This window comes from Bos grunniens, chromosome 7, assembly GCF_055505025.1.
Source record: "Bos grunniens cultivar Pamir isolate PY7600 chromosome 7, Bosgru_T2T1.0, whole genome shotgun sequence".
NCBI lineage: Eukaryota > Metazoa > Chordata > Mammalia > Artiodactyla > Bovidae > Bos > Bos grunniens.
In genome coordinates, this window is record NC_141171.1 from 39294543 (window position 1) to 39315863 (window position 21321).

The 21321-nt window shown below is 45.0% G+C and overlaps 1 long non-coding RNA gene across 1 annotated transcript; it reads left to right on the plus strand.

Annotated features, from left to right (window-relative positions):
- Positions 1–679: 679 nt before the first annotated feature.
- LOC147369111 (uncharacterized) lies at positions 680–20015 on the plus strand. Its single transcript, XR_015167274.1, has 2 exons — positions 680–831; positions 19824–20015. It is a non-coding gene; the product is annotated as an uncharacterized LOC147369111 (long non-coding RNA).
- The last annotated feature ends 1306 nt before the right edge of the window (positions 20016–21321 follow it).

Here is a 21321-nt window from a genome sequence, read left to right on the forward strand (position 1 = left end):
TTACCAGTGTGCATTCCCAGCATCAGGGGAGGATTATTCCCTTTTCTCCATGTCTCCATCAGTTAGTGTTTGTCAAGTTTCTGACAATGGCCGTTCTGAATACTGAGGTGATTCCTTCCTGTGGTTTTGATTTGCATTTCTAACATTTAGTGAAATTGACCTCTTTTCATGTGATTTCTTTTCAAAGATGAGTTCATGTTACCTCTCGATTCAGCTTCCTATAACTCGGCCCTGTTTTAAATTCTTTTCTGACAACCACCTCTAGGACGTTTGTTGAGATCAGCTGTTTTTGACTTAGAGACCCTTTGGCCTTGAGAATGCTCAATGCCCATCAACACAGATTTTCAAGCTGTTGTTACCGAAAATGGCCATGAGACAGCAGCATTATTCAGCCCCACACATTCCCTACCCCCACCGCCTCCATCGTTTTTGTGTGATTTTATATGGGAATAGAGGTGATTTCTGATTTTATGTGTGTTTCAGGTGTACAGGAGCTTGATTCATTAATGTATGACCATTTATCTATTTCCTTTCAGGTTCTTGTTCTCATCTAGGTGATTACGGTGTGATCAGTAAACTTCCACCTGCTATTCAGTAGGTTGTTTTAGATCATCTATTGGATATATATGTGTGTGTCTACATTAATTCAAATCTCTTAACTTACTTCACCTGTACCTAGAGCTTGAGGGCTCTTGCAGAGGGCAAGAGGCATTCCAGGAACATCGTGGGGTCACACTGCCTGTCACATCCTCCCAGGACCCTGAGCCCCCAAAACAACCCAGCCTTGGGACCCTAACCTGCCCAGTCTCCAGAGTTGTGATACCAGCCAAGGTAACCATGGGATGAAGGGAATAGAGTTAGGATATGTTTCTATATTTATTGTGTTTATTCACTTGTTTGAACTTTGAATTACAAGGCAGTGGTTTTTTTTTTTTTTTTTTTTATTCAGTCACTTACTTTAGTCACACATAGATGTGTATATGTTATATTTCAGGGACTGTCCCTGTATAGATTATTACAGAAAGTGGAGTATCACTCCTAGTGTTACTCAGGAGGTCCTTGTGGCTTATTTTCTAAATAGTGTGTGCACACGTTAGTCAAGTAGCTCATTTCTATGTGTGCAACACCTTTCTTCTCTGCTAATAGTGAGTGAGAAGAGTTTCTTCTAAGTCTGTGAACTGTTTATCTTGGCTCAAAGAGCTCCTACGTATCCATTTTTAGATTCCACCTAGAAGTGACATCATATTCTATCACTTGCTACGATCATCTCTACCTTCTTGCCTGTGCCGGAACATGGCATTTTTCACTCTTCCTTACGGCTGATTCATATACCGTTGTGTATATAGAATCCATTTCCTTTATTCATTTCTGTGTCCTTGTACACTTAGGTTGCAGCAGTGTTTTTCCTTTGGACACTAGTCCCGCAGGGATGGCATGGGTACCCTTGTCCTCGAAAATGTTTCTTTTCCCTGACTGTGTGCCCAGGCACGTGATTGCTGTTTCTTCAGGCACCTCCGTGTTTCGTTTTCTAAAGATCCTCCATACTCTTCTCTCTAGTGGATGAACCAATGGAGATTTTTAGTAATCCCATCCAAATTAATTTCTTGATGGGAGTTTCTATTCCTAAACTTTTCCCACTTTTATTTTGCTAACCTTCATTATTGATTATTTCTTGTGTTTGTAGCTATCTATCCACTCTTTCTTTTTCAATTGAGGTACGGTTGATTCACATTACTCTGTTTGCTTTGGGATACAACATAGTGATTCAATATTTTAATGGAATATATACCATTTAAAGATATTTCAAAATCATGGTTATATTTCTCTCTGTGGCATACTAATCCTATTATTTTTCTTACATTATACATAGTGATTTTTATCTCTTAATTTCTACTTCAATCTGGCAACACCCACAACAGAATCCCCACAGGATCCATTAGTTTCTGGATTTGTGAGTCTTTCTGCTTCATAGGTAGGTGCATTTGAGTCTTATTTTAGATGGAAATTAAATGTGATTTCCTATGGCAGTTTTCTCTGTGTTTCTGACAACCTTGCCTTATGAGAATATGTAAATACATTTTCCTGAAAAGAGTATGACTTTTAGGAATAGTATAATGTCAAATGGATTTTTTCCCAGCTTTCAGCCCACAGAGTTTCTGGCCCGAAATATGAACTTGTCCATATAGCAGCCTGTAAACGTGGGGCACAGAGCTTCCCAAGGAGCACATCTTGTCCTCCATCTTTCAGCCCTGAAGCTTGGGGTGCACAGCTTCTGGCCTGAAATATGAACTCTTTTCTGTGTAATATGAAATATGAACTCTTTTTCCATTTAAAATTAAGGATGAGTTTTTAATTGACTTTTTATTTGTCAAGCTAGATGCTTACTCTAGGAGCTGAAGTTCAATTAGAAGTTCAGTTGCCTTAATGGCAATTAGTGTCTCCCCAGAAGTGAAGCCTGAGATTTTGGAACAGAGACTAAGGAGAGAGGGACTATCAAGTGGGATTCCAGAGGATGGAGGCTTCCTCATACACAACTGCTTAGGACACACCTGACTCAGTGTAAAGCTGAGAGCTTAGAAAAATCAGGTTGACACTTCAGAATGCTACGTTTCTTTAAGGTCAGGATTTTGGCTTTGGAATTTAAAATGTAGCATTGTGATGATATTTATGTTAAAAACATTTTCAGATAGTACAGAAGAGTATAAAGCAAAAGTTAAACATCCTTCTCCCCTAACACCTATCCCCTTATTTAAATGTTCTCCAGAGATATTCACTATTAAATTTGTGTATGTATATATGCAAATATATACCATGTATTTGTTTACATACATTAAATTATATAATACATTGTTCTGACAATTTGTTTCCACTTCTCAATATATCTTGGGAAATTTTTCTATTTTCATCATAGATAAAGATATGTCATTCTTTTAATACATTGCCATATCATGTTGTGTATTTAACCAACCATTACTGAAAGACTTTAGCTTGTTGTTAGTGTTTTTACAATTTTGAATAAGTTTGCAGTGGATCTTGTGCTCTATCTTTGGAACTTTTTTAAGTCTCTTCGAGGATAAATCCATAACTTTTATGTTTTGATGGATGCAGTGTGGTTCAACTGTCTTCTAAAGAGGTGTGGTTTAAAGTTGTCCTAATAGTGTCTCTTTTGGAAGACTGGGTTTTTGCAAACATTTTTTTTTTTCCAGAGGGATGAGCACTGGTGATGATTTAATAGGGAGAAATAGTGTCTATTTTCATTTACATTTCTTTAGTTCAGAAAGAGACTGATATCTTATATTTTTATAGGTCATTTATGTTTCTTTTCTGTGAACTTTCTGTTCTTTTCTGGTCCAGTTTTTCTACAGAATTGTCTCTTAGTGCTTTAGAAAAGCTTTTTGTATTTTAAGGAAATTTTCTAGTGCTTTTGTGGTTTTACTGTTTACAGGAAAATTTTTGATCATTGGTTTTACTGTGTGAGGAGCAAGGCAGGACTCCAGCTTTGCTTTCTTCCAGATGGCTTGCCATTGTCCTGATGCCATTTATTGAATTCTTTCTCTTTCTATCCATTCATTTAAAATGCCTTTGTGATATACCAGATTCTAATATGTGTTCGGGTCTATTTCCAGCCTCTCTATTCTTCTCTAGTATTAAGTTACTTTGATGGCTATACTGCTTGTTTTTTAGAAATCTGTTTGTTATTACGAAGAAGGCGATGGCACCCAACTCCAGTACTCTTGCCTGGAAAATCCCATGGACGGAGGAGCCTGGTGGGCTGCAGTCCATGGGGTCGCTAGAGTCAGACACGACTGAGCGACTTCACTTTCACTTTTCACTTTCATGCATTGGAGAAGGAAATGGCAACCCACTCCAGTGTTCTTGCCTATTAATCTATTTTAAACAGTTTTGGCAGTTTACCAATTAAGTCAGGTCTAGGGCAGGGAAAAGCAGGTTATATGAAGAAAAATAAGTGGGAGTCAAACAGATCATGATTTGATCCCAGAAATGTACTTTGTCAGCTGTTTAGCCATGAACAAATTCTTCAACTTTACTATGCTTCAGTTATGTTCACCTTTAAAATAGAATGAGGGTTGAGATGAGATGCTGCCAGGAAAGTACCTCCTGGTGCTCTTTGGCACGTTCTGGATATCAGGCTGTTGCCTTCTGGGCCACCAGGCACTGCCAGGGCCTGAGCAGGGGTGAGACATGTGCAAGATCAAGGGGATGTGTGCCCCCTACCCCTAGTCCTCTGAGTGCGGTTATTCCCTACCCAGTTGGCCCTGAGTCCGTTACTACAGACTGCCCAGCCCTCTCCCTTGATCTGTTCTTCAGAGAGATAACTGTCCCTGAAGGGTGGCCAAGATGTGTGTGGGTGGCGTGTGGATAGAGCATGAGCGTTTGCCTTGGGGTGTCTTCATATGTGCATGTGGGTCCCTCACTATACAGAACAGAGTGGGACGGGTGGAAATAGCAAAGGAGGGACTGGAACTCCATCTATACTCTTGCCCTGAATCCTTCCCATATGAAGGTTGGGCCTGCTTCCTCTCCTTTTCCTCATGATGATAGACTGGGGTGGGGTGGGGAGGAGATGTAGTCACATGTTCAGTAAGCAGATCCTGGGGACTGGCTGGGTGCATTAGTTTCCAAGGGGTGCACTAATAAAGTACTGCAAACTGGGAGGGCTTAAAACAACACAAATTTATTATTGTCTTACAATCCTGGAGGCTGGAAGTCCAAAATCAAGACATCCACAGGGCTGTGCTTTTTCTACAGGTTCTGGGGAGAATCTCTTCTCTGCCTTTCTCTAAGCTTTTGGTGTCGCTGCCTTCCCTGGTGTTCCTCGGCTTGGAGACACAGCGTTCTAATCTCTGCCTCTGTCGTCACAGGCATTTTCCTCTTTTATAATAACACCAGTCCTATCGTATTAGGGCCCACCCTAAAGAGCTCATCTTTACTTGATTACCTCTGTAAAACCCTCTTTCCAAATAAGGTTATGTACATAGGTACCAGGGCTAGCAGTTGAATAGATCATTTGGGGGACACAGCTTAACCTGTAACACTGGTAACACTGCCTCTTAGTGGGGTTAGGGTTAGGGCTAATGGAAGGCATCAGCACTTCTCTCCCTCTCCTCTTGCTTTTCCAGCCAGTGACCTGGGGTGGGCAGTAGCATGTGGCTTTGATTTCTGACAGAGATAAAAGTAGTGGGGAGGATGATATTTTTAGAAATCCAAGGGGCCCTAGGGACCACCTCATCTGGACATTCAACAGATGGGAGCTGAGGCAGTCCAGCAAGATGCTTGGTGTTCTGGTCGGGCTCTTTGTGCCGATGCAGCTGCCATGGGCCATGGACTGTGACTCCAGCTGGTGGTGGAGAGAGGAAGAGCGTGGCTGCTGAGTCCATTGTCAGCCCTGGATCCCCAGTTGCAGCCTGAGCCAAATGCTACTAAGGACCACTAACACCTGCTGAAAGCCCATGCTTTTCCCAGATGAAATTTCTTCTGGGGCTGCCGGGAAGGAGGAGGAGGCGGTGGGTGCCAAGGCTACCACTGTTGATGTCTGACTTCCATTCACACCATCCTGAAGCCTGTGGGTGCCACTTGAGGCAAGTTTCCTCTGCAGTGTTCCTGCCACACCCCCCAACCCCCGAAGACTCCCCTAGGCTGCAGCTCTCACCACCTGCTTCATCTGTGATCCTGTTCCACTGGCTTTGCATGTTTTCAAAAATCAGAGAAATTTCTCCTCTGTTGGAGACTCTGCTGTTTTCTTTGCTATTTTGATAGAAGCTGGTGGTGTGTTGATGTGTGTGTGTGTGTTTCTGTGTACAAGTCCGTGCATGTAAAACCTGCCCTGTCTTCACAGTGCCATCCTGCCTCCCACTGCTTAATAAGATCCTTGAGCTAGATGGGCCCAGAAAATCTCATCCACTCCCCTTGGCTTCTTTGGAATCAACACTGGCATGCCTGCCAGACTTCATGCCATGGAATGAGCTCTGGTCCTTAAATAGCTGATCCCAACTGAGATTCCAGCTGCAATTTACAGGTAGGACTCAGGATGCCAGCATAGGCACCCATGGGCTAGAGCTGAGTGGCTGGAGTTTTTGCTGCCAGCACTTTCTGCAGAGTTAACAAACCATCAGGAGTAGAGGATGCTGAGGAGGTTTGCATGTCCACCATTTGCCTATCAGACTCTCCATTCATTCCAAAAAATGTACTGAGCATTTGGTAAGTACCAGGCATTGGAGGAAGTGCTAGTGAGCTGGAGAAAGTCCTTGCCTTCCCAGAGGCTCCATATGAACTCCACTACTGTGTTCCATGATGTGGAGCATCAGGAACTCTAAGAGTGTTGAACTGGAACCTAGAAAGGGATCTGGGAAAAAGCCCCTTCTTACTGAGATTTATGGAATGGGTGGGGGTGGTGCTGGCAAAGCCTGGAGGTATGGAAAGGGGAGGGCAGGGATGAAGACAGGCTGGTGGGCCCACTAACTCTTAACACAGCCATATTTACTGTTCGGGTCCCTCTGTCTCACAGCACTTAAAGCTCCAGGAGGGCAGAGACTGTCTGTGGATCTGGCATGTGGCAGGGAGTCAGTGCTTAGAAAACATTTGAATGAATGAACTTTACAGAATTTTCTTTAGATCTTGATGCTACTGGGGACTAGAGTTTGAGTGGAGGCTAACCTGGTTAGTTTTATGCTTTTTGGAAGATCATTTAGGCAACTGTGGGAAAACAGGAGAATGGACAGTATGTCTGAGGAGCTTCCTCTGCTCGTGACTGAAAGGGAATAAGATTTGAACCTGGTACCTGAAGATGGAGGAGGCCACCTGGAAGGAACAAAGAGCAGCCGCAAAGGGCTGAGAAGGATCCCTGGCCAACAGGAAATGAGGATCCCAGTCCTGCAACCACAAGGAACTGAAATCTGCCAACAGCAGTAACGAACTAGGAAGAGGATCCCAAATGCCAGATCACAGCAGTTGGAAACTTTGATTTCACCCTTGTAAGCACTGCTCAAAGAACCCAATCATGCCATCCTGGACTTCTAACCTGCAGACCTGGGAGAGAATGAAAGGATAAGGCACTAAGTGGTCATGAAGTGAAAGTCGCTCAGTCATGTCTGACTCTTTGTGGCCACGTGGACGATACAGTCCATGGAATTCTGCAGGCCAGAATACTGAAGTGGGTAGCCTTTCCCTTCTCCAGAGTATCTTCTCAAACCAGGGATCAAACCCAGGTCTCCTGCATTGTAGGTGGATTCTTTACCAGGTGAGCCACAAGGGAAACCCAAGTGGTCATATGTTACAACAACAATAGGAAATGAATACACCAACTGCTGGTTACATTCACACATGTGAAGGGGCAGGTCAGGACAAGCCAGCAGAGAAAAGAGGCCCAGGAGGACTTGGAGTTGATGATAATCACCCCTACCTCATCAGGTTGTGGAAAGGATCGAATGCACAGAAAGTAAGTGGATAAACGTTGGCCACTGGAGGTGTGGCTGGGACTGGACCTGGGTCCTAGATGTAGGTGGAGATCTGGGAGTTGCAGGAGAAGGGCTGCTGCTTCCAGACACCAAGCCTATCTCAGTCGTTGATTCCATGAGATAGGATGGAGAGAGCAGGTGACATTGTCACTGCCCAAGCTCTGCTGCATCCCCTGTGCTTGGGGTCTGTCAAATGGGCTGGTCCCAGTCCTCTCTGCCCGGGCTCACACCTCCTCTCCTTTGAGTTTACACCCACCCTCTAGAGCAGTGAGGAATTACCGAGATTGGTTGTGGCTGTCTCTGGTTTATGAGCTTTTTATTGCTGTGCTCTGCTGATAGCTGGTTTCTTACTTTGCCTTTGGAGGGGGGCATGGAGGTCATGGTCTTATTACTAGAATGTGAAAACTGGAAGCATCTTTGGGACTTATCTATTCCCTCTCCTTCAGTAACAGAGGCTTGATGAGGCTTGAGGAGGAAGGGACTTTCCCCAGACCACAGCGCAAACCAGGGGCCAGGCTTCCCTTCCTCCCTCGGTCAGTCTTTAGCTGGGCTTGGAGAGAGGTGGGATTCAGGGAGCAGCAGGTGGTCCCCTTCCTAGCCCCGTGCTTCTTTTCCTCAGCCCCCAGTGTCACTGAGGAGGAACAGAAACCCGACCATACTCAGTTTCTGTCCAGGCTTTCCTTTTCTATGTGTGAATGGAGAAATCTATTTTTTTCTTTCTTCACGGGAGGAGGGAAGACAGGCTGAAGTGGAGCAGACTGGGGAAGAAACTGGGTTAAGAGTGTTTGGGGCTTGATAGGGAGACCTTTGGAGAAGGAAATGGCAACCCACTCCAGTGTTCTTGCCTGGAGAATCCCAGGGACAGGGGAGCCTCGTGGGCTGACGTCTATGGGGTCACACAGAGTCGGACACGACTGAAGCGACTTAGCAGCAGGGAGACCTTGGGTGTCAGAGTCCTTTTGATTTAGATGAGGAGTCAGCAAATGTTTCTGTTAAAGCTCTGCAGGCTACACAATCTCTGTTGCAAGTGTTCAACTCTGCTGTCAGAGGATGAAAGCAGCATGGACAGTATGTAAACAAATGGATGTAGAGTTTAGAATAAAACTTTATTTATGAAAAAAAAGACAGTGGGCTACATTTGGTTTATGGGCTGTAGCCACTGTAGTTCCTTGATTTGGATGATGATGGTGGTGGCGGCTTCTCCCATCCTCACCTCCTCATTACCATCCATAACTCCATGACTTGGAGCCCAATATTGGAAGGTTTTAGATGCCTAAATCACTTGCTGGCGACACAAAGCCATTAAAATATATTTTTTTAAATAGAAATATTATTGTTTTCAGTTTTTAAAAAATTTGAATAAGTAATGTATTCACATGGTTCAAAATTTTACCCAAAAGGTATATAGTGAAAAGTGTCCCTCCCAGCCCTATTTCAGTTACCCATTTCACTAACCAAAAGCAACCAATGAGACCCATTTCCTACTTCAGCTTCTATAGATAGTCCATACCTTATCTATATACAAGTGCTTGTCCCCTTTTTATAGAAATGATAGCATGCTATGCATAGCATTTTGCATCTTGCTTTTTTCAGTAGGAGATTGTTCCTATTACATTTTGGTATTTTTTTCAGGATAGCATTAGCAGATTATTTCATCAAATGTTTACAAGAGGTTGACATCTTCCTAATGTTGAATCTTCCTATTTGCTCAGATCTTTTGAGTGCTCAGTATTTCAAATTTTCTTCATCTTTATCTTGTTAAGTGTATTCCTAGGTGTTTTAGATCCTTCTTTTATATCTTTGAGTGTTGTTGGCATATACAAAAGCCACCATATTGACTTCTTTTGTAGTTTGGAATAGTGTCCTGGGTTTTGGGTTTTCTATGTTTTCATATTATCTGCAGATGAGGATGGTTTTATCTCCTCTTTTCCTGTTTTTATACCTCTAGTTTCTTACTCTTGTCCAACTGCTTTTGTTGTACCTCCAAAAAAGGTTAAATAATGAACAGAAGAAGACAACTTGTGTTTCTTCTCACTTTAATGAAAGTGTTTCTGGAAGATGATTGTTTGGGGTGTTTTTTTTTTAATAAATATTTACCTTATTCTATCAACATTTTTATCAAGAATGTTTACTAAAAATATGTTGAATTTTATCAATTGCCTTGTTAACATGTATTGATAAGACTTCTTTCTTATTTTGTCTATTAACATGGTACTATATATTAACAGAGTTCCTAATATTAAATCATCCTTGTCTTTTTGGAGTAAACCTTCCTTGTATATTGTTAATGTGCTGTCAGAGCGTGTTTGCTTATGAAGTGAAATGTGGAAATGAAAGTGTTAGTTGTTCAGTCATGTCTGACTCTTTGCGACCCCTGGAGGGACTGTAGCCCTCCAGCCTCCCCTGTCCATGGAACTCTCCTGGCAAGAATACTGGAGTGGGTAGACATTCCCTTCTTCAGGGGATCTTCTCGACCCAGGGATCAAACCCAAGTCTCCTGTGTTGCAGGCGAATTCTTTATCGTCTAAGCCTTACTAGCATTCTTCCATCACTACTCATAACTGATCTCAGACTGTGGTTCTCTTGAATTGATTGTGTCAAACCTGATGCTTGAGATGACCAAGCAGAGATATGGAAGAGGCTGTGGGACCTGTGTGTCTGGAACTCATGGAAGAGGGCTGGATAGAGAGATTTGTCGGAGAAGGCAATGGCACCCCACTCCAGTACTCTTGCCTGGAAAATCCCATGGACAGAGGAGGCTGGTAGGCTGCAGTCCATGGGGTCGAGAAGAGTCAGACATAACTGAGCGACTTCACTTTCACGTTTCACTTTCATGCATTGGAGAAGGAAATGGCAACCCACTCCAGTGTTCTTGCCTGGAGAATCCCAGGGACGGCGGAGCCTGGTGGGCTGCCATCTATGGGGTCGCACAGAGTCAGACACGACTGACACGACTTAGCAGCAGCAACAGCAGCAGAGAGATTTGTGAGTCATTTGCATATAGGTGTTATTTTGTGTCAAGAGATTGAACGAATCTCTGAGATCCAGGAACTGAGTAGAGAGGGACAAAGAAGGGAAGAGGATTGAGCCTTGGGGTGCTTCAGCAGTTTGAGATTCAGCCTCTGCCAGGGAACCAGCAAAAGAAGTGGAAAATTATTTGGCAATAAAGAGGAATGAGGTACTGACACACAGTATCATATGGATGAACATTGAAAAGATTATGCTAAATGAAAGAGGCCGGATGCAAAAAGCCACATATTATATGATTCCATTTATAGAAAATGTCCAGAATATGTAAATCGATAGAGACAGAAAGTAGATTAGTGGTTGTGGGGGCCAGGGGAGAGTGAGGATGGTAAGGGTAAAGGGTTAAAGGGTAAGGATAAGGGTAAAGGGTGAAGACCAGTAAAGCGTTTCTTTTCTAGGTGATGAAAGCGTGGTAACCTGAGAATATAGTGACCATTGCCCCACTCTGTGAATATGTTAAAACCACTGAATTGTATACCGTAAGTGGATGGACTTTATGATATGTAATTATATCTCAATAAAAAATGTTGGGAAAAAATGAAACTGAGAGGTGGCTAGCAGGAAGGAAAATCTGGTGATTGGCATGAGGAAGCTGATTCCATCGTGGGTCAAGGCCCAAAGCTCCACCAGTGGGAGGCTAGTTCTCACCTTTTTGGCCAAATGGAGCAACATTAATTGGGGCCAAGAGTACTTGTTGGCAATAAGTTCAATTCTAGGCCATCGTTCTGCATTGCTGGAAGGAGTTCTGACCTACCAATTAAAGGGAAGGTCAATTTTAGAAGAAGCACTTCCCTAGCAGGAAACGATTTATTGGCAGGATGTGACAAAGGAAGACTGGTGGGCCCTGAGCTAGAGCCTAGACTAGCCTAACATAAGCTGGTGACCAGACTGACATTGGCTGGGGAGAGAGCGTGACTGGAGCTGGTTCTAGAAAAGCAGAAGCCGTTAAGACTGGGCAAGATTGGTAACGGTGTCCCTGGGAGGAGGAGGCTCTGTTGAAAAAGGGAGCAGCCAGGATTATTTTTGATGAGATTTTTGTCATGGAGCTAGAGGGGAAAGGAAGGACATGGCCCTGGAAATCCGGTCCCATGTCTCACTAGGCCAGTCTAAAGTATTTGTTGAGACCCTTGTGTGTGCCAAGGGCTGGCTTGGATTGGGCCCGGAATTGGTCCTCACCTGGAAGAACCACAGCTGTGTGCAAGCCAGATCACCTCTCAGGCATGGCGGAAGTCAAGTCCGCAGAGGGGCAGAGCTGTGAGCCAAAGGGCACTGCTGGGGCTTCAGGGGTGTTATCTTGGAGGAAACAGAATTTGGTGAGAGAGAAGGAAGCTCTTCTAGGTAGACAGAAGTTTGTGCCACCAGAATGATTCAAAAGCCAGCAAAATGGGGCTTTTGCCAGTGGAGGTAGAGACTGCTGAGGATGCTGGGAGAAGGGGACGGGTACAGTTGTCACCTGGTTGAGGTACTGAGTGAGGTGGGGGGGGGCTTGGTAGACAGGTGTTGTGCCTGGAGATGTGAAGACTGGAAACTGGAAGAGACTGGAGGACCGGGAACAAGTGAATGAGCAACCTGCTCTGTGGCTGGCGATGGGTTTGTTTCCACCCTCTTCACACCCACTTGAGTGCTGACTTGATTTTCAAGAAGAAAATGGAGGCCCCCAAAGGGGAAATGACTTGTTCTAAATCCCAGAGTTGGGATGCAGGGGAGCTGGGATTTGAGCTGGGCCTTTTGATTTCAAAGCCAGATCTGTAGCTCCTGTATTGGAGTCTAGGGAGTAGGAGAATGGCCTAGGATAGAACTGGGCAAGCATTTCCCTGTACAGGATCAGATAGTAAATATTTTCTGCTGTGTGGGCCAAGAGGAAAATTGAGAGGGTATTATGTAGGTAAGTAAAAATGTAAGAAGAGATGAAGCATATTTCCATACATTTTTATTGACAGAATTTAAAACATTACTTATAAATACTAACTTTGGGTTTCATAGAATTTGTGTCATGAAGTATTATTCTTTTGATTTTTTTCATTCATTTAAAAATATTAAAAAATCACTCTGAGAATTCTCTGGTGGTCCAGTGCTTAGAACTCTGTAATTCCATTGCAGGGGACCTAGGTTCTATCCCTGGTCAGGGAACTAAGATTCCACAAGATTCGAGATGTGCCTCCCACCCACCAAAAATCACTTTTTGTTCAAGAGTCATACAAAATCAGACAGTAAGCCAGCCGGATCTAGGCTGTGGGCCTTGGTTTGCCAACCCCTGGTCTAGATCTGTGCTGTCTAGCACAGTGGCCCCTGGCCCCGTGTGGCTACTGAACACCTGAAAAGCTTGTAGTCTGGACTAAGATGCACTGTGAGTGTAAATACACACTGGATTTCAGGCAATCTAAAAAACAAGCAAAATATCTCAATGCTTTTCTATGTTGATTACATACTGAAATTATAATATTTTGTGTAGATTAGTCTACATTAAATCTATTATTAAAAATTAGTTTCACTTCTTTCTTTTTTTACTATTTTACTAATTTTGTAATAGTCTTTTAATGTGGCTAGTAGAAAATGTTAAATTGTCCATGCTTTTGCATTTGTGGTGTGCATCATACTTCTGTAGTGTAGTGCTGCTCAAGGAATGAGACTGGGGAGTGGAGGGTGAGATGGCCCCTCCGTCCACTTGTGTTGAGGGAAGTGAGAGGAGGCATTCAGGAGTAGTGTGTGGGGCCGCGTGGGCACATGGTTTTCATTAAGGAGAGGTGGAAGGCCAGGGTGAAATGGATATGCAAACCAAGGAGGCTTCTGCAGGCCTAGGTTGGCAGTGGTCAGGGGGCTGCAGTGGGATTGGGCAGTGGGATTGAGTTGTTCAGGGGGCAGCCATGAGAAGTTGGAGGGCAAGACAGCTTCTGAGATGCAAGAGTTTCCTGAGCAGTCAGCCAGGTGAGGGAGTGTGGAATGAGGACCGTGCCTTGAGAAGCTTCCATCCCTCAGATCCCCTGGATCAGGAGACAGTATGCGCTTATCTTCTGTTCTGAGCCTAGATGGTGCCCCCTGCTTGGAGAAGTGCTTTGGCCAGTTCACTGGCAGAATGTGGAAACAGAATGTTAAGTGTCAGCATCTACCCCCCAAATTCTTGCTTTTCACATCAGGAGAGTCTCATGGCTAGAGATCATTCCTCTTTCCTCAGCACCCTCTGCCCAGCATTGGCAGTCCTGCCTGTGCTGGCCTTGTGCTGGGAGCAGGCATGACTGTCAGAGCCATGGCTCCATGCATTCGGTGGTCGCACCCAGGAGCTAGCTTTGCCATGACCTCTGGGAGGAGAAGAGGGTGGGAGGTGCCAAGGAGATGGTACCCGTGTATGCATTCCTGTTTCTTAGCTTGTAGGAGACAGGTGGGGTTTCTCTTTTCATAGCTGTGGTCTCTTACACTCAGCACTTGAAGTGACAGGATGAAATCCTCAGCATGCCTCTGGTCTCTTGTTTCCCAAGCGCTCGGAGCTTGGGAGGGTGCTAGAGGAGCTGAGAGAACACGGCACATGGAGGCCTGGCTTCTAGGCCTGATGTCACTGGACATACTACTCCCTGCTATAGACTGAATGTTTGTGCTCCCCACCAAATTCATATCTTGAAATCCTAACACTGCCCCTCTGCCCCTCCCTGAGGTGATGGTGTTAAGAGGTAGGGCCTGGGAGGTGATTAGGTCATGAGGGTAGAACTATCTAGAATGGGATTAATGCCCTTATAAAAGAGACCCCATAGGGCTCTCTTATCCCTTCTGCCAGTTGAGAAAGGACTAAGAGGGAGAAGACAGCCATCTGAGAGCCAGGAAGTGGGTTTTGCCAGACATCCAGTCTGTTGGTGCTTCATCTTGGACTTCTCAGCCTCCAGAACCATGAGAAATAAATTTCTGTTATTTATAGGTCATATAGTCTATTGTTCTTCAGTTGCTCAGTTGTGTCCAACTCTTTGCAATCCCATGGACTGCAGCACACCAGGCTTCCCTGTCCTTCTCCATAACCTGGAGCTTGCTCAAACTCATGTCCATTGAGCCGATGATGCCACTCAACCATCTCATCCTCTGTTGTCCCCTTCTCCTGCCTTCAATCTTTCCCAGCATCAGGGTTTTTCCCAACGAGTCAGCTCTTTGCATTAGGTGGCCCAAGTATTCGAGCTTCAGCTTCAGCATCAGTCCTTCCAGTGAATATTTAGGGTTGATTTCATTTTGACTGGTTTGATTTCCTTGTAGTCCAAGGGACTCTCAAGAATCTTCTCCAACACCACAGTTCAAAAGCATCAGCTCTTTGGTGCTCAGCCTTCTTTATGGTCTAATTCTCACATCCATACATGACTACTGGAAAAACCATAGCTTTGACTATATGGCCTTTTGTTGGCAAAGTGCTATCTCTGCTTTTTAATACACTGTCTAGGTTTGTCATAGATTTTCTTTCAAAGAGCAAGTGCCTTTTAATTGCATGGCTATAGTCACCATCCACAGTGATTTTGGAAACCAAGAAAATAAACTCTTTCACTGTTTCCATTGTTTCCCCATCTATTGGCCATGAAGTTATGGGACCGGATGCCGTGATTTTCATTTTTTGAATGTTGAGTTTAAGCCAGCTTTTTCACTTTCCTATTTCACCTTCATCAAGAGGCTCTTTAGTTCTTCACTTTCTGCCATTAGGGTAGTGTCATCTGCATGTCTGAGATTATTGCTATTTCTCTCGGCAATCTTGATTCCAGCTTGTGCTTCATCCAGCCCAGCATTTCACATGATATACTCTGCATATAAGTTAAATAAGCAGGGTGACAATATACAGCCTTGATGTACTCCTTTCCCAATTTTGAACCAGTTTGCTATAGCAGCTTGAATGGACTAAGAGACTCTCCCTTCCCTGACCTTTGGTTTTCTTCCCTGGTAATGAATGGACTTCATCTTTGAAATGGGTCATCTCTTGATCCTTTCCTGGCCATTAGGGACTAATGTACTAGAAGAAATGGACAAATAGACTATGCTGCTGGAGGCAGGCATAGGAAGGAAGCGAGTGGGTCATCACCTGTGGTGGGATGGTTTTCTCCTTGAGAGGGGCAGACAGTGCTCGCCCTCTGCCTTTCTTGTCAGGCCTGGCATTCAAGGCCCTCCACCTGGTGGTTCTGGTCCAACTTTCCATCCTTACTTCCCATCTCACCCCTATGCATGGAGTCAGGATTGTAGCCACATACCCTCCTTAATGTCTCTCATCACCCCCTCCTTTCATGGACCATTGCCATCTCAGAACTCACTGACTTCCTGTTTCCTGTAGATAAATGAAACCCTTTGTTATGGCTTGTAAAACTGCCCAGTCTCAACTCCTCTCTGTCATGTAGGGCTACTTGCAGCTCTCTAAAGAGTCTGCTTTCTTGGATGCTGAGCCTTTGCTCAGTTGGTCTCCTCTGCCTTGCACCCCTTCTCCCCGATCCCTGTCTGAAGAACCCCCATTCAGTCTCCATGGCACAGCCCAGCAAATGCTCCTGTGAAAATCCTTGTCCTTCCTGCCCATTTCCCGGGCTCGGTTCATGTCTCTCCTGTGTGTCCCTGTCCTCCTGTGCTTCCCTGACTCGGTGTTCATCTTACTACGTAGAAAGTAGACTTGCTCCCAGGACAAGGGCAGGGGTGGCCTCTGATAGTTGGGGCACTTGGTGACGGTCCCTGAAAGGCGGGCTGACTGAGGGAAAGCTTTCCTCTGGTCTCCGTTCCCCGTCACTAACATGCAGTTGTTGAAGCCTAGTGTGAAAAACTGGGCACCCATTCTGTCCTTGCCTTCCCTGTACGAGTACCTCGGCTTATTTCTCAGTGCCCTTTGCAGTAACACAAGGCCACAAGCAGAGTTCCAGCCAATGGAGAGTGAGTGAGAGCCACGTGTGCCACTTCCAGGCCTGGGCCATCAAGCCTCACACCTGTTCCTCTCTATGTGTTTCCTTCTGCCGGCTGCTTGCGATGACAAGGCCTGAGGGGCTGGTGGAGCCATAACATGGAAGGGGCATGGGTCCCTTAATGACCCTGTGGAAGAGAGCCGCTTCTCTATTTTGAATACCACCTGGGACTGTTATCTGTAAGAAAATCTTTCATGGCTTTTAGATATATTTGGTACACAGGGTATCCTGCCCTGACTGATATTCTCATAGTGCAAACCTTCGTGAAGGTGACAGTCAAAAAGCCACATTGGGGTCTCAGTGATGGATTGGATAGGGGAGGAGTGGGGAAAGGGGCATCAAGGCTGGTCCAGCCAGGTTCTTGGCCTGCACAGGTGGGTGGCAGAGGCATTCTTTGCAGCCAAGAGCAATGGCAGAGGGTCTGGGCTCAGGGGAACAGACATGCTGAAATGGAGGGGCCTTGGGGACATTTCAGGAGAGATGCTGAGAGATAGTGACTCACACGGGTTTTCAGTTCAAAAAACAGATCTGTCCTGAGGGGCACGTTGATGGCAGTTGAAGCCCGAGCTGTTAGTAAATGAATGAATATATGAATTGTTATGTAATCAGATACTACAGTTCAAATGGAGAGACCCCTGGGGCCACCCTGACTAGTGGCAGGGATAAACCACACACACACAAAAGCCTCCAAGGCTGCTCTGATGAGTAGCTGTTGTTGCCTTTCAGAGGGGAGATGGGTGTTTCCTGGTTTCATAGGTTTTCCCTGACCTGGTCAGCAGCACTGTGTCCTGAATCCATCCCTGTCCAACGGTCTGTGCCCAGAATACTGTAAAAACTGAGACTCTAGCCATGGGGGCCTCGATTTAGGGCCACAAGATGGAAGGGATTATGGGTCCTTTTCTTACAGGTAACAGTCCCAGGTGGTATTCAGGCTAGAGAAGCGGTGTTCTTCCACAGGGTCATTTAGTGACCCACGTCCCTTCTACCTTATGGCTCTAAATAGTAGTAGTCTTAGAAGCTACACAGGAGATCTGTGACATGAAGCCAGGCTGGGCCCCTCTGCACGCTGTAGCCACTGAATGCAGCCTTGTGAGCTCAGCGGAGATTGGGAGGGTTAGGTCTGTACGTGAACCACATATTCCATTAAGGTCTGATTCCAGAAGGGTGTCCTAGGCGATTCTGATTGGTCTCTGCTAGGCAGAGGCTGCCTCTGAGACTCAAACTAGGCACAGGTAGCTGTTGCAAGAATGTGATCTTAGCAGGTGGGGGATACTGGCTAGAAGAGCTTCTCCAGGTCTCCCACTTCTGTTTTGAGGATTCGATTGTGATGGGGAGCTCCTCAAGTGAAGGAGTTGTCCCTGAGAGCTAGTATTATTATTGTCAGCAGTCCTAGCACTAACAATGACAGTTATACCTACTGGCACTATACTAAACTCTTGGTGGACAGTTCCTGATCCCTGCAGGAGTGCTGAGAGGCAGGTGTTGTCATCCCTGTTTTACAGATGAAGAAGCTGAGTTTCATGGAGGCCTAGCTAGGGATTGGCACCCCTAATGGTTTCAGTTGATGAGATGAGTTTAGACGGCCCAGGAGCAAGACACTGGGCCCTTGTAGGGGCTGGAATGAGCTGGACAGCACCTGCACCTGCTCCACCTGCTGAGGGGCAGTATGACTCAGCTCCAGCTGAGCGTGAACATGTGAGACTGTGGTCCAGTGTGACTTCATCTAAAAATTTTCCAAAGTACCTGGAAATGTAACATTTTGTAGAAATATGCTTTATAAATGTTGGCAAATATATATATTTTTTACAATATTCAAGACATTATATAGGCAAGCAAACACATCTGACAGATTCAGCCCATTAGGAATCCATGTGTCAGTTTGGGTTAGGAGACTCTTTTATTCATTCTGCAAGTATTGTAGTGCCCACTGCAGGTGTCCAGGTGAAGGAGACAGCCCTGGTGTAGGATCTCATTGAGCTCATGGTCAGTGTCAGTACCGTGTGGTCTGTGTTCTGAGAGGCTCCCTTCCTTGGGGCCTGAGAGAGAACCTTCTGGAGGAAGCTGAATTCTGATGTATGTTGGATTAATCAGTTAGGGCTTCTATAACAAAGCCCTACCAGCTGAGGGGTGTATCAACAATAGAAATTTATTGTCTCACAGTTCTGGAGTCTAGAAGATCAAAATCCAGGTGTTGGCAGAGCCACACTTGCTCTGAAGGCTCTAGGGGGGAATCTGCTCCATGCCTCTCTCCTAGCTTCTGGTGCTGCTAGTAATTCTTGGTATCCCTTTGTGTTATGGACTGAATGTTTGTGTTCCTCCAAATTCATATGCTGAGATCCTAATTCCCATTGTGATTATATTTGGAAGTGGGGCCTTTGGGAGGCAATTAGGTTTAGATGAGGTCACGAGGTGGGGGTCCTCATGATGTAAGTAGTGCCCTTTTAAGAAGAGGTATGAGAGAGCTTGCTTCTCTCTGTGCTTTCTGCTATGTGAAGATACAGGAAGAAGATAGCCATTTGCAAACTAGGAAGCAGGTCCTCGTCAGACATCTTGATCTTGGACTTCTCAGCTTCTAGAACCGTGAGAAATTAGTTTGTTGTTTAAGGCACCCAGGCCATAGTATTTTGTTATAGCAGCCAAACTGACCAAGGCACCTACTTTGTAGACTTATCACTCCAGTCTCTGCCTCCGTCGTCACACAGTGTTTTCCTTGTGTCTGCTTTTGTGTCTTCTCATAAGGCACCAGTCTTATTGAATTAAGGGGCCACCTACTTCAGTCTGACCTCATCTTAACTGGATTACATCTCCAAAACCCTAGTTCCAAATAAGGTCACAGGCACAGGTACCACAGGTTGGGAATTGAACAGATCTTTCGTGGTGATACAATTCAATCCAAAACAGATATGCAGGGTAGGCAGGTGAAATCTGTGGAAGAGTATTTCAGGTAGAGGGAACAGCATGTGGAAAGACACGAATGCAGGTGAGTTCCAGGAAATAAAAGAAATCAGCACGGCTAGCATGAAGAGCTAAGCATGAGATGTGACTGGGGTGGCTCCAGCCATGTGGAATGGTCAGGTGTGACTAGGCTGCAATTAGAGATCTCACTGGTTTGACCCAGTACAGGTTCATTTCTTACATCAAGTCTGACGTGGGTGAAACAGCTCTTCTCCAAAATGTAGCTCTGCCATGCAGAACACATGGTGTCCAGGAAAAAGGAGATCTGGGGGAGGTGCCCAACTGACAGGAGGTGTCTCAACTGACTCTTCTACTCAAGATGAAGAGAGGTTGGAGGGAGGAGGGCAAGGATTTCTGTGAGCCTCAGCTGTCTCTCTTACCCCTATGCAGGGTTAAGACTTCATCCTTAGAGTACTAGGGAGTCAGCCAGAGTTTTCATGCAGAGTGTGACAAGATCTGACTTGTGTTTTAGGAAGTCTTCTCCAGCTGGAGCCAGAGTCAGCGCAAAAGCAAAGGAGCTGAAGCCCATGGAGCTGTGGTGAAGGAAGTGGCCCATATGGGAGTCAGCCACAACAGTCAACATATTTGCAATTAACTTTTGCAGTTTCCACTTTGTAGGCCCAGACCCAATAAATAAATAGAAAAATTCATGTAATTTAAACAACTTTCAAAATTCATTTTGTGTCTATCCTCTCTATTCTACGCTGTTGTTACTGGGCTCCTTGCTGATTTGAGAACCTCATTGATTTAGAAGATGCCCTTAAGTCTGTAATTCAGACCAAATAACAAGAGTTCCTTGTGTCAAAGGGACTTCCTGCTGGTTCCAAACAGCCTGGTGACCTGCCTTTGTCAGAAGCACTCTTGAGTACAAATTGTGTATTGAGACTGACCCCCATTTGTCTGCAGTTCTTTATAAAGTATGTTTCCTTTGAGCCTCAAAATCACTTAATCTGAGATCTAATTTAGACCAAAGAACTCAGAAGCTCAGAGCCCCCTTGTCCTACAGTAGTCAGGAGCACTGGAAACAATGTACAGTTGGAAGTGTTGACTTTGTGGCTAAGATTTTAGCTGTGTGATTTCAGTGTTTTTGTGTCTAAACTATGGATAATTGCACACAAAGTTATTTTGAAGCTCTAAAAAAACAAGGTCGGTGAAGGTATTTTGCAAACTGTGAAGCACCATCCAACTGTTGTCATCCTTCAGACTTGACATGTCATTGAAAGCATTTCCCAAATTGTGCTAATGGAATCCAACTGGACAAGAGCAGATTTCCCTAGTGGTTCAGATGGTAAAGAATCCGCCTGCAATGTGGGAGACCAGGGTTTGATCCCTGGGTTGGGAAGATGCCCTAGAGAAGGAACTGGCAACCCACTCCAGTATTCTTGCCTGGAAAATCCCATGGACAGAGAAGCCTGGTGGGCTACAGTTCATGGGTCTGCAGTCAGACACAACTGAATGACTGACACACACATGCCCTCAGTGGTTATGTCCTGCAGCTACACTTGACCTTGATTACCTGAATTTTCTTCGTTGCTTGGTCAGTTGTGCCCATCATTGCCTGTGGCCAAAAACCCTGGTTCTTATTTCTGTAGGTGAGCAAAGACTGGGGTGGAGAGTTTGTTAGGGACTTCCTTGCAAGCTTTACCACCAAGGTTTTATGGAGTGACCAAGGTTTTATAGAGAGATGTGAATCTAGCCTGAAAGTGAAATGGTCAGGTGAGCCTTGGGATGAACCAGTGGCATTTGCTCACTTGGGGGTGGGTGTCCCAGCTCTAGGTGGTTGATACCTTGGGGGAGATGCAGCATTGTGTGGCTAAACCTTAAGGTTTTTTGAAATTTATTTTTTTCCAAATGTGAAATTGTGACATTTTATTCTTATGGCAACTTCACTGGGCTTCCCTGGTGCCTCCCATGGTAAAGAGTCTGCCAGCAGTGCAGGAGACCTGTGTTCGATCCCTGGGTTGGGAAGA